Consider the following 10,132-nt stretch of genomic DNA (forward strand, 5'->3'; position numbering starts at 1 on the left):
CTGTGCAGCTCTTGGTGGATTAAATGAGCCAGAATTGGATAAATTCTGGGTTTTTTTTCTTCTCTATACAAAACGTGGCTTGTGGTATTGACTCTTTAAGTTTAATGGGACAAGAAAAAAAAAATCCCCTTAGTAGCCTTTCTACTCTTTGCTCCTAATAACATGAAATAGAGTTAGTGCTCCGTGGCTGCACGGCCATACAATGTGTTGTGAGCTGCTCTGTTATTGACACGGAGAGTTCAGGGAGGAGCTGGTGTCAATAAGCCGCTCTGCCTCACGCTGGCTGCACCATATGGAGAGGCCTGGTTGTAATTCGTGGGACAGGCCACGGCACAGTGCCAGGGAATTAGAGAGGCGGGCGGCGGGAGACATTTTAATTTGTGCTGCCATGTGCAAAGGCATGCACCTCCAGCCTGGGTCGGTTCCTGTGATTAGGCCTGGCAGCGTATTCTTAGAAGAGGGGAGGAGCAGGAAAACATGGGTGGAAATAAAACAAAAACCCAGGAAATGCTGTTGATGACATGAACTGTCTCAATATGATAGCGCGACACGGCCTCGGAGCAACATCCTGACTCCATTAAACCAAATGGATCATGAAAAATAAACAATCGGGAACACATTTCATCTCAACGTCATGATATCTGCTCGGCTCTGGCTTCTTTTACCTCATGTTTTTAGATAAAACACTGCCGCTGGAAAAAATTGAATAAAACATGTAGAGCTGTGGTTCCCAAACACTGGGCCGATACCCTCAGATTGGCCGTGAGAGATTTTTTGGGGACCTAAACTAATTGGCAGCAGAATTTTTTTTTAGTTAAGATTTATGCATATGTTTTAAATAACAACATAACAAAGTTTATTTATTCATTTATTTTACATTTGCTGCTTCTTATAGGAAAGATTAGATTAGGTTTTTTTACATATTAAAATTACTTCTATTTGACTCTTATTTATCACATTACTTTTTTAAACCATTTTATGACCTTTATCTATTTATTTTCCTCACTTTACATCTTTGAACATTTTTAACCCTTTTAAACTCTCAATACCTTTTAAACAATTAATACATTATTTTTTAATTATTAATTAATTATTTTTAATTATTAATTATTTTACATTATTATTATATAAATTATTATTGTAGACTCTGAAAACAACAGCTTTTTTTAAGTTATCAGTTCATTCCTGTTTTTTGAGTGCACTTTTACTGGCAAACTCTTTTGATTTTAATGTCTATTTTAATTTTAATGTTGTTTTTTCGTGTAATTTTAATGTATTGCTTTTATTACGTGATCTGTAGCTTTGTAAAACATTCTGAGTTGCCTTGTGTACGACTCATGCGACACAAGTAAACTTGCCTTGCCTAGTGTTACTTTAGAGTTCTGCAAGTTCCTATTTTAAATCAGGAGGAGGTCTTGTGCTAAAACAGTGTTTAGATTAAACAGTGTGATTATGAACTCATCCTCACATAGATTCACTGGTGTAATGGGGGGGGGGGGGGGGGGGGGGGCGGGGTTTATAGTGCTGTCTCTCTTGGCTGTGGCAGGGAGGGAACACCTCCACATCTCCACGGTGACAGATTCCCATGAAAGCAGCAGAGCAACACAGAAGATGAGCTTCTTTGTCCTAATGTGAGACATACGGGTGTTTAAACCACTTCTTTATACAACATCAATCAGCTGTAGGTGATGTTGGGTCAGAAAAAAAAACTAAATGACCTTCTGTTTCCATTAAAGTTGAGATGAACAGAGGTGGGAAGTTCTAACTCCTGCTGTAATGTGTGCGCAGTGATGCTGCGTCGCCACGGAGAGCGGATCAAAGTCAGTGGAGGCTCGTCAGGTGTAATGCTGTAAGCATTCCTCTGTTTCCTAGACAATGGGATTATGGGATGTAGACAGTGAGATACATGGTGTGGATATGGATGTAGGAAATGACCGAGCCCTCATTAGCGAGCGGAGGAGACGAAGGCAACGAGTCCCACAAGGAAACAAAATCCAAGGGGGAATTTATTAGGAGGTGGATAAAGTTACTGTGAAAGCTTTTCCTCATCTCAAACACTGACATACTGGATATACTGGATATACTGGATATACTCTAATGTACTGTAATCTACAGTATTATACTCTAATGTACTGTATAGTACTTTACTGTATTGCAATCTACTTTACTATAGTGCAATTTACTACTCTATTGCACTGTACTATCGTTACTGTATTCTAATGTACTGTACTCTACTGTATTGTACTCTACTGTACAATACTAAAATCTACTCTACTATACTGTAATCTACAAAACTACATTACACTACTCTATAGTGTACTCTACTTTACAAAAGTACAGTACAATACAATACTCTATACTATACTTTGCTCTACTCTATACTACACAAAACTACAATATGTGATATTGTATTCTACTATATTCTACTCTACTATACTATACAAAAACGCACTATACTATAATGTACTCCACTGTATATACTATAGTATACTATACTCACTCTACTATACTATACAAAATTACACTACCCTTCTTTACAGTACTTATACTATACTATAAATACTATGTGATACAAACCCAAAGAGGAGTATAACATTATGTATTTGTTTCTTCATCATATAAAACAGGCCGACGGCCCTCACTGTTCACAGACTGTTGCCGAGTGATTTGAGCAAAATAAGCTGTGCATTTACTTTTATTCTAAATTCACCAGTGTTCTACTAAAGCAGGCTGCTGATGCCATGATGGAAATGATTTGGAATGAGACATAATTACAGTTCTGTGAGAGACCCCCACACACAGAACATTTTAAAAGGCATTGTGGAGTGCATGTATTGCCATTTATGTACCATTTCTGCCCAAAGTGCTGTGATGGCTGAGTCGTGGTGCTTTCATTTCAGTCCTTTTAGGGGACTTAATGGAGACCCTTGGATCCTTGTACAGTTTTACAACCTGCGGTTAAAATAATTCCCCTTTTGAAGACATTACTTTAGTCATGTCAATTTAGATTTTCACTGCAATTGAACATCGTAACATTGACTGTACTGTATTCTGTGTGTGTGTGTGTGTGTGTGTGTGTTTGTGAGAGACAGAGAGGCCGTGCATGTGTGTTAAGTGTTGTGGGAGAACCGATTCACTGTTGCTAATGACTGCCTTCCCATGAGCTTAATCAAAGATTTGTACATTTAATTGCTGTCAAGTCAGCGCTCACCACCTGCCACGTCTTGTCACACATGTGCTCACCCCCTCTCTGGGAGCATTTCCAGCTCTATCCATCATCCCTGGCTGAAGGCTGAGACAACACAGCCTGCTGGGCAACCTGCACTCAGCCGTCCAGCAGGGCCCAGCCAGGCCGGCGCAGCATGGACGCGGAGAGTCTGCTCGGCGCGGCGGGACGCCTGTCAGCACCTGGGCCTTAACACCGCCCCGGCGATTCCTCACATTATTAAAAACAGACAGGCCCAAAAGTGATACCAAAACGAAGCCACTGAGATTTATGTTTGTGTTTTGCCCCTCTCACGGAGGCATTCACATGCAACCTAGACGTGACACGAGATACGTGTCAAAGCCAGAGGAGTTCTGTGAAACACCGCCAACCTTGCACCTCCTCAGACCTCACCTTCACTCCCACGCTCGCTGCTGCTGCTGCTGCGTGTTTGAGACAGAGAGAGAGAGAAGTGGTGGTCGGCTTTGTCCCTCTGCACAGCCCGGGATGGAATGTGGGCCTGATCTGTTATCAGTCTCAGCTTGTTTTCCCAGCTGATGCCCACAGGCCTGGTGTAACGCAGCCACACTCTTGCAGGGATCCGTCACAGCTGCTCGCTAATAACGCTTCTAACCTTTTTTTTTGCATTTGCATTTGCGGGGCCATTGCAGCACGCATGACAGACATTATTAGTCCCCCAGAGGCCCGAGGCCTCCGGGGGACCTGCAGCACACTAATGCAGCATCAGGTGAGAGTGTGGGAGGCTTGTGATTGCATGCAATGACAGACAGAATCCAGAGAGGCATGTGGAGGATGATTTATAGCTTGTTGGTCTTAAGTGGTTATTCAGTGAGTGTTCTATGTACTAATGGTGACAGCAAATGGATGTGCTATCTTAAATCCATTTATCTGTCCCCGGCAACTACAAATAAAATCATCAGCTTTATGTAACAAATGGATTGTTTTTAATGTTAAAACTGTAGTGTGCAACTTTTAAATATAAACACATGTCAATGTTACTTTCAACACTTTCAAACACTTCTCTCTGTAGTTCTCAGAATAGTGATGTTTAGCTCTCGTCTCGCGCCGGCAACATTAGCGTCCTGCACACAGGAAGTGATTTGTATCATGTTAAAACAGACGGAAGCAACAGAAACATTGTGCGATTGCAAATACGTTGAAGTCTGACTGAAAACACAAAGAAACAAAGTGAATTCTACAACTCGTTTTGACAGGATGGATGCTTCTTGTCTCCACCCACCTGTGCGCTGCTGCTGTATACACACAGATGCTCCCTCAGTCAGGTCTGATAGTTGTGCTTGACAGAGCCTGTATTAAACAAAACAAATAATGTTACTTAGATGTGTAACAAGAGAATAGGTCCTGTGTGTAAGAATGAGCGACATCTAATGGTGAGACTGCAGATTGCAGTAAACAGTGGACTCCTCGGTTCACCTCTCCCTTTTCTCAGGAAGTGTGTCAGGAAACTATGGTGCCTTCACATAATTATCAGACAGCATGTCATTGAGTTGTATATCAGCTGATGACGCAATTCTACACTTTTACAAACACACTTATGAGGAAGTGTTTTCCATTTCTGTCAATAAAGTCTCCTAAATGTTACACACTGGTCCTTTAAAGGGAGAAAAATGTCATAAATCCATGTTATGGGGATTTTTTTTGGGCTTAAGTGACAAAGAGTTATTGACTTACTTAGCCCTTAAGCTAAGTAAATAATAAAAGGTTATAATTATCCTTATCAAGGGCTCAAATATCAGTAAGCCTGAGTATTGTTCATCTACTTTTGTTATATTCTGAAGAGTTGTGAGGTTTTGACCTAAAAGCTGGGAATTTCTTGTAAAAGCTAAATCATATATACATTGATTTATATGCGTTTTAAATAAACCGTACAGATTGATTAGAGAGTTAAATGTGAGAGAAAAAAAGCAGAAACGGAAACTGTAAAAGCAGCAGATTATGACTGATTCCACACCGCCGTGATCATTTCACACACAAAGTCACACACGGCGAGGCGGGAGGTGATGGTGGCTCAGGTGGTTACACTTAATCCAATGTTATACTCATCCTTGAAAGTTGGCTAATTATCTTATACAAGGGCTCGGGGCTAGACGGGAGGAAAACAGGCCTGACCTGTACAGCAGTGGGAGTCAGACTGAATGTAAGCTGGCAAGTCTGGACACGGTCTTCCGTAGCTGGCATCTCCTGGGGCAAATCTCTGCATGCAAGGTGAGATCCTGACCGGTTCCCATAGGAGCCTGAGCCAGGGAGCAGGTGGAAGGTCTCGCTGCCTCTTTGACTCCCTGAGCTCATCAGTGGCCCAGACTTTTTCACCGTCTACAGGGAAGAAGGAAGGTGAGTAGGAGTCCTGCCAACGGGTTCTTATTATCACCACATTCTTTCAACCAAGGGATTTTCTTGATGGAGATTTGAAACTCAATCTGTACGTGTAAACCCTTTCATTGGAAGATTGAAAATGTAACAACAGGTTGGACAGGATCTGCACCAGATTCACCTGTCGCTTTTTTAGGTATACCTGTTCAACTGCGAATATCTAATTAGCCAATCACATAGCAGCAACTCAGTGCATTCAAACATGTAGACATGGTCAAGACGACCTGCTGAAGTTCAAACTGAGTATCAGAATGAGGAAGAAGGTCATTTAATTAGCTTTAAATGATAGATAGTACTAAAAGATTGGACACTTCAGTTTTGGTTCCTCCAATGACCCCAATGTGGAGGTAAAAATATACTGAATAGCCACCAGGTGGCAAATCTGCTGGTTGCAAATAAAGAGCTGCATTTGACTGGATGTCTATGGGAAAATGAGCCTCAACCTCTCACTTGATTTTTGAACCTTTTCCCAATCAGTTAATGGTCTGAAGCACTCATTTTAAGACCATTTTCCATCCATTTTCTACATCTTTTTCCTCCACATGAAGGTCACAGGGGGCATTGAGTGGGAGTGACTCCCAGCTGACATAGGGTGTCACCAGACCATCACAGGGAAATGACACAGACAGTAAATTTAGAGTGTTCAGTTCACCTAATCGCCAATCTACATGTCTTTTGACTGTGGGAGGAAGCTGGGGAACCTGGAGAGAACCACGTACACATGAGGAGAACATGGGGCCTTCTTGCTGTGAGGCAACAAAAGAACAACACCAGGTGTCACTTTATCAGGTCTAACCCTAACCCTAACCCAATAAGGTGACCAGTGGGTCAGAATTTAACAACAGAAAAAAATAATCAGTTGTTGAATAAATGAGACAATTACAGTAAAAGGTCTGCATTTATGTAGCACTTCTCGAGGCTTGATGACCAATCAAAGCTACTTAACACTCTGGCTCTGCCATTACGCTTTTCCTATCAAACATCTTCCAAATAATCACTCACACAGTGCCGACACAGCCGTCAGGAGCTTACACCGCTTGTGGTTAAGTGTCTTTAAGTGTCTCCTACATCAGAATGTAGACTAGCAAGAGTCGAACACTTAATTGAAAGACGACTCGTGCGACCACTCATCCACCATCGCCCACTAATGAATCACAAAATGACACTTGTGCTGACAGCACACGTGTTGGGAGAATCCCAAAAAACAAAAATAAAAGAAGTAAATCACCAAAGAAACAAATACGAAAGCGATTTTCCTGACGTCGCTGCCGTTGTGCAGAACTCCTCTTCTTTTAAAGAGCAGTTTAGTTCCAAAATACACACTGACGATGGTCCCATTTATTACCTATTGTGATTGCATAACGCAGCATTTTCCTGCTCCCCATTCAGTTGACTCTCCATCTTTGACCTGGACGAGACGGCACAGTTTGAGGGTTTGCACCAAGCGGAGACGAGGATGGACCATATGGCCGCTCGTCAGGGATTAAAATATAAAAAAAAAGACTCAAAGATGGAGTTCACGATCTCTCTCATATCGTGACAGCAGATGCAATCCGAGCGGTCTGCTTCACTGACTCACATGTTTGGACCACCCACGTATGAGAGCGGCAAGCTAAAATCACACACTGTTTCCACGACAACCATAATTCATACCTTCCAAACAACTTTTTTCTTTCATCTTGCACAAAAAGAAATTTTAATTAGAAACCAGCTTCTGGGCTCCAAATGTCAATTTCTGGATTTTTTTGTGCAACATTTCAGCAAAAAAAAATCACAAAAGGGCCCGAGTTCCTTTCTCACATTAGCACTGATTTAAAAATGGGGCCTTTGAAAGGATCCTTTCAATAATTTGGCATGTTCTTACAGATGTTGAAAAAAAATCCACATAAATCATGCACGTTTGACACGTGGAAGAGTGTTCTCCGAGAGCCCGATCACCCCCATTCTTAAATTTTTTATCTTACTTCCTGCCACGATTTCCTATTTCGGGTCAAACGCGGTTTCCTACCTCTTGATCAGTTCATACGTCGCGGCCAAGACATCACTTAAGAGAAAGTCAAGACCTTTCAGCGTTTGAATGGGAGGAAATGACTGGAGAGTTTACCCGCCGTGCCAGTCATTCCAAAATAACACTCTTTCTTTGCTTCTCCGTGTTCAGGTTAAATACCAAACGCTTGTTTTCCCAGCACAGATTTGCTTCCATGATTATGTGGAAAGCTTTCAGATCTCTCTCTCTCTCTCTCTCTCTCTCTGCCCCCCCTCCTCAGTAAAAACAGGGCCCGATCTGGCCCCGGCCCCCGGCTTGTTGGGACAGCTGCTCAGATGATCTGGACTCTCTGCAGGTTCCATGATTCATTTTCTGAGTCAACATCACGAACTTGAGCTTCAGCTTGGACACAGTCGTGATTCACGGGCCGATGAGTACATTTCAATAGTAACTGAATGCGCTGTGTACCAGGCTTAAATACTACGAGTGTTTATCTGACATAAAAGCCTAGAAAGACCCCCAATACGAGGAATTACAGACAGTCTGAGTGACTTGATGCTTGTTACTGTATTTGAACTCTCAAGGAAGGAAGGAGCGTGGGGTCAACATTTGGAAGACTGCCAATTAGTTCATGGGTTTGTGGGTAAATATGACACACCTATTTACAAACTACCACAACACTTCAATTCCTGGACGTGCAGCAAATGTTCTTGGCTCGGATCCCAATTCTTCAACAACGTTTCCTGAAAATCTGTGAAAGACCTTTGACCTTCAAGTACAAGATCATTTTGATGGTACATCAACTATAAAAATGACTTAACGACATATGTCACAGTCTCTCGTCATGTATAATATGGACAACATTACTACACTCATGCATGTTAAAAGTCTGATTTCAGTCGGACTAAGACAATAATTTGATTTTCTTAATGTAATGTCATGTAAACACGTTAGTCCGACTAAAATCCAGCTAGTCTTAGCCGGACTAACATACCTGGATAATGCGATTCATAGTCCGATTACTCCTGCTTAGTCGGACTGGAGTTGGACTTGGCGCTCCTCCCCGTTTCTTTGACCTGAAAGTAGAAGGAGACAAATTTAGTATAAGTATAAATTGCAGTATTGTTGCCAGAAAAGAACAAACAACACAGTATGAATATGAACCTAATTGTTATGAAGACAATTGTTGATATCTGGACTTTTGCACGTCTGTAGTAGTGAGGTGAGGATTAACAAATGGCAGTTAAAGAATGTTTCAGATAACAGAGACACTTACTGATTTCTGGCCAAAATGTAAACATGTAAAAACTATAATTTATCATGTGTTTATTTGTGTAACTAAGCTTTAATACGTTGATTCTACATTTATAAGTTCTTTTGTCTTCACGTTTACTTTGTTTTTCCCCTGAAAAATAAACCAGAACACATACAAATCTAATCAAAATGTCAAGTGTGTATGAATAATGTTCTGTTTCTGGGCAGAAACAGGACGTTTCCTCGAATGCGACACCCATGTCTGAATCATCGGTCGTCCTTGAGACTTTGTTGCTCCTTCCAACGCAGACTGTTTGGGCTTTTCAACAAATCCTTAGAAATAATGGATGTGGAAAATGTTTTGTAATTTGTTAAAATCGGACAGCTGCTCAAAGCTCTTTTAGCCGAGTCACGTGACGGAGTTCGCGGTTCAAGCTTCTCATTTTCACCGTACTGTTTGACAGTTTTCGTCCAGTTTTCCATAAAAACAGTGAAGAACTCCTTTGTCAGAGCTGCTGGCCAAACTGATGAAACACAAAACCCTTGACTGGTGCAAAATATTTACATATTTTTGTAGTGACGCAGAAGAAGGCACTCTACAGTGTGGGAAAGCACACTTCTTTTTTTCCTTTTTCTTTTTTTGGAGACAGGGCGTTTAACGCTCGCCGTCACACCCATGTGATGAGGGAACGTGCGAAAAGGTTTCAGTGCGGCCGATCTGGATCGCTCCGGTTCTGCTCGTCACCGTGGACTGAAGCTTTAAGCCCGTTCCTCCCTCACCAGTCTGTCATGGAGAGAGTGTGTGGGCTGGGATGGATTAATGATGTCAGGCGAGCAGTTTTGTCACTGCCACTCCCCGTCTGCGTATAAAGCCACTAATCACCCATCTACCTTCCTCGGGCTGCTCCGAGTTCCCTGCTCATGCTAAATATTATTGTTGTGAGTTGTAGATCCAGTGACTCACACTTTCCATTGACAGCTCACTCATTCAGCTGCTACAATGGGAAGGAGTGGCTTTGTGCTGACACACACACACACACACACACTTCTCATTCCAAACTGTAGTTTATGCTCCATAAAGTTCAGTCAGGTTCTACTTAAGTCATAAGTCTCTGAAAACTCACTCTGCCTCAGTGGCTTCACTGAGGCCTGTAAGTACAAGTCACATCTTCACAGTTAGAAAATCAGTCACAAAGTCAAGAAAAAGCACTATATATATATATATATATATATATATATGTAAATATAAGTTAGGGCTGCATCTCTTAATCTAA

The 10,132-nt window shown here is 41.7% G+C and overlaps 1 long non-coding RNA gene across 1 annotated transcript; it reads right to left on the reverse strand.

Annotated features, from left to right (window-relative positions):
• Nucleotides 1–4,245: 4,245 nt before the first annotated feature.
• Nucleotides 4,246–5,649, reverse strand: LOC131462352 (uncharacterized). The gene is made up of 3 exons (XR_009240870.1): nucleotides 5,357–5,649; nucleotides 4,467–4,534; nucleotides 4,246–4,308 (listed from the first exon to the last, which is right to left on the reverse strand). It is a non-coding gene; the product is annotated as an uncharacterized LOC131462352 (long non-coding RNA).
• Between the last annotated feature and the right edge of the window lie 4,483 nt (nucleotides 5,650–10,132).

The sequence above is a fragment of the Solea solea genome, chromosome 7 (genome assembly GCF_958295425.1).
Source record: "Solea solea chromosome 7, fSolSol10.1, whole genome shotgun sequence".
Taxonomy (NCBI): domain Eukaryota; kingdom Metazoa; phylum Chordata; class Actinopteri; order Pleuronectiformes; family Soleidae; genus Solea; species Solea solea.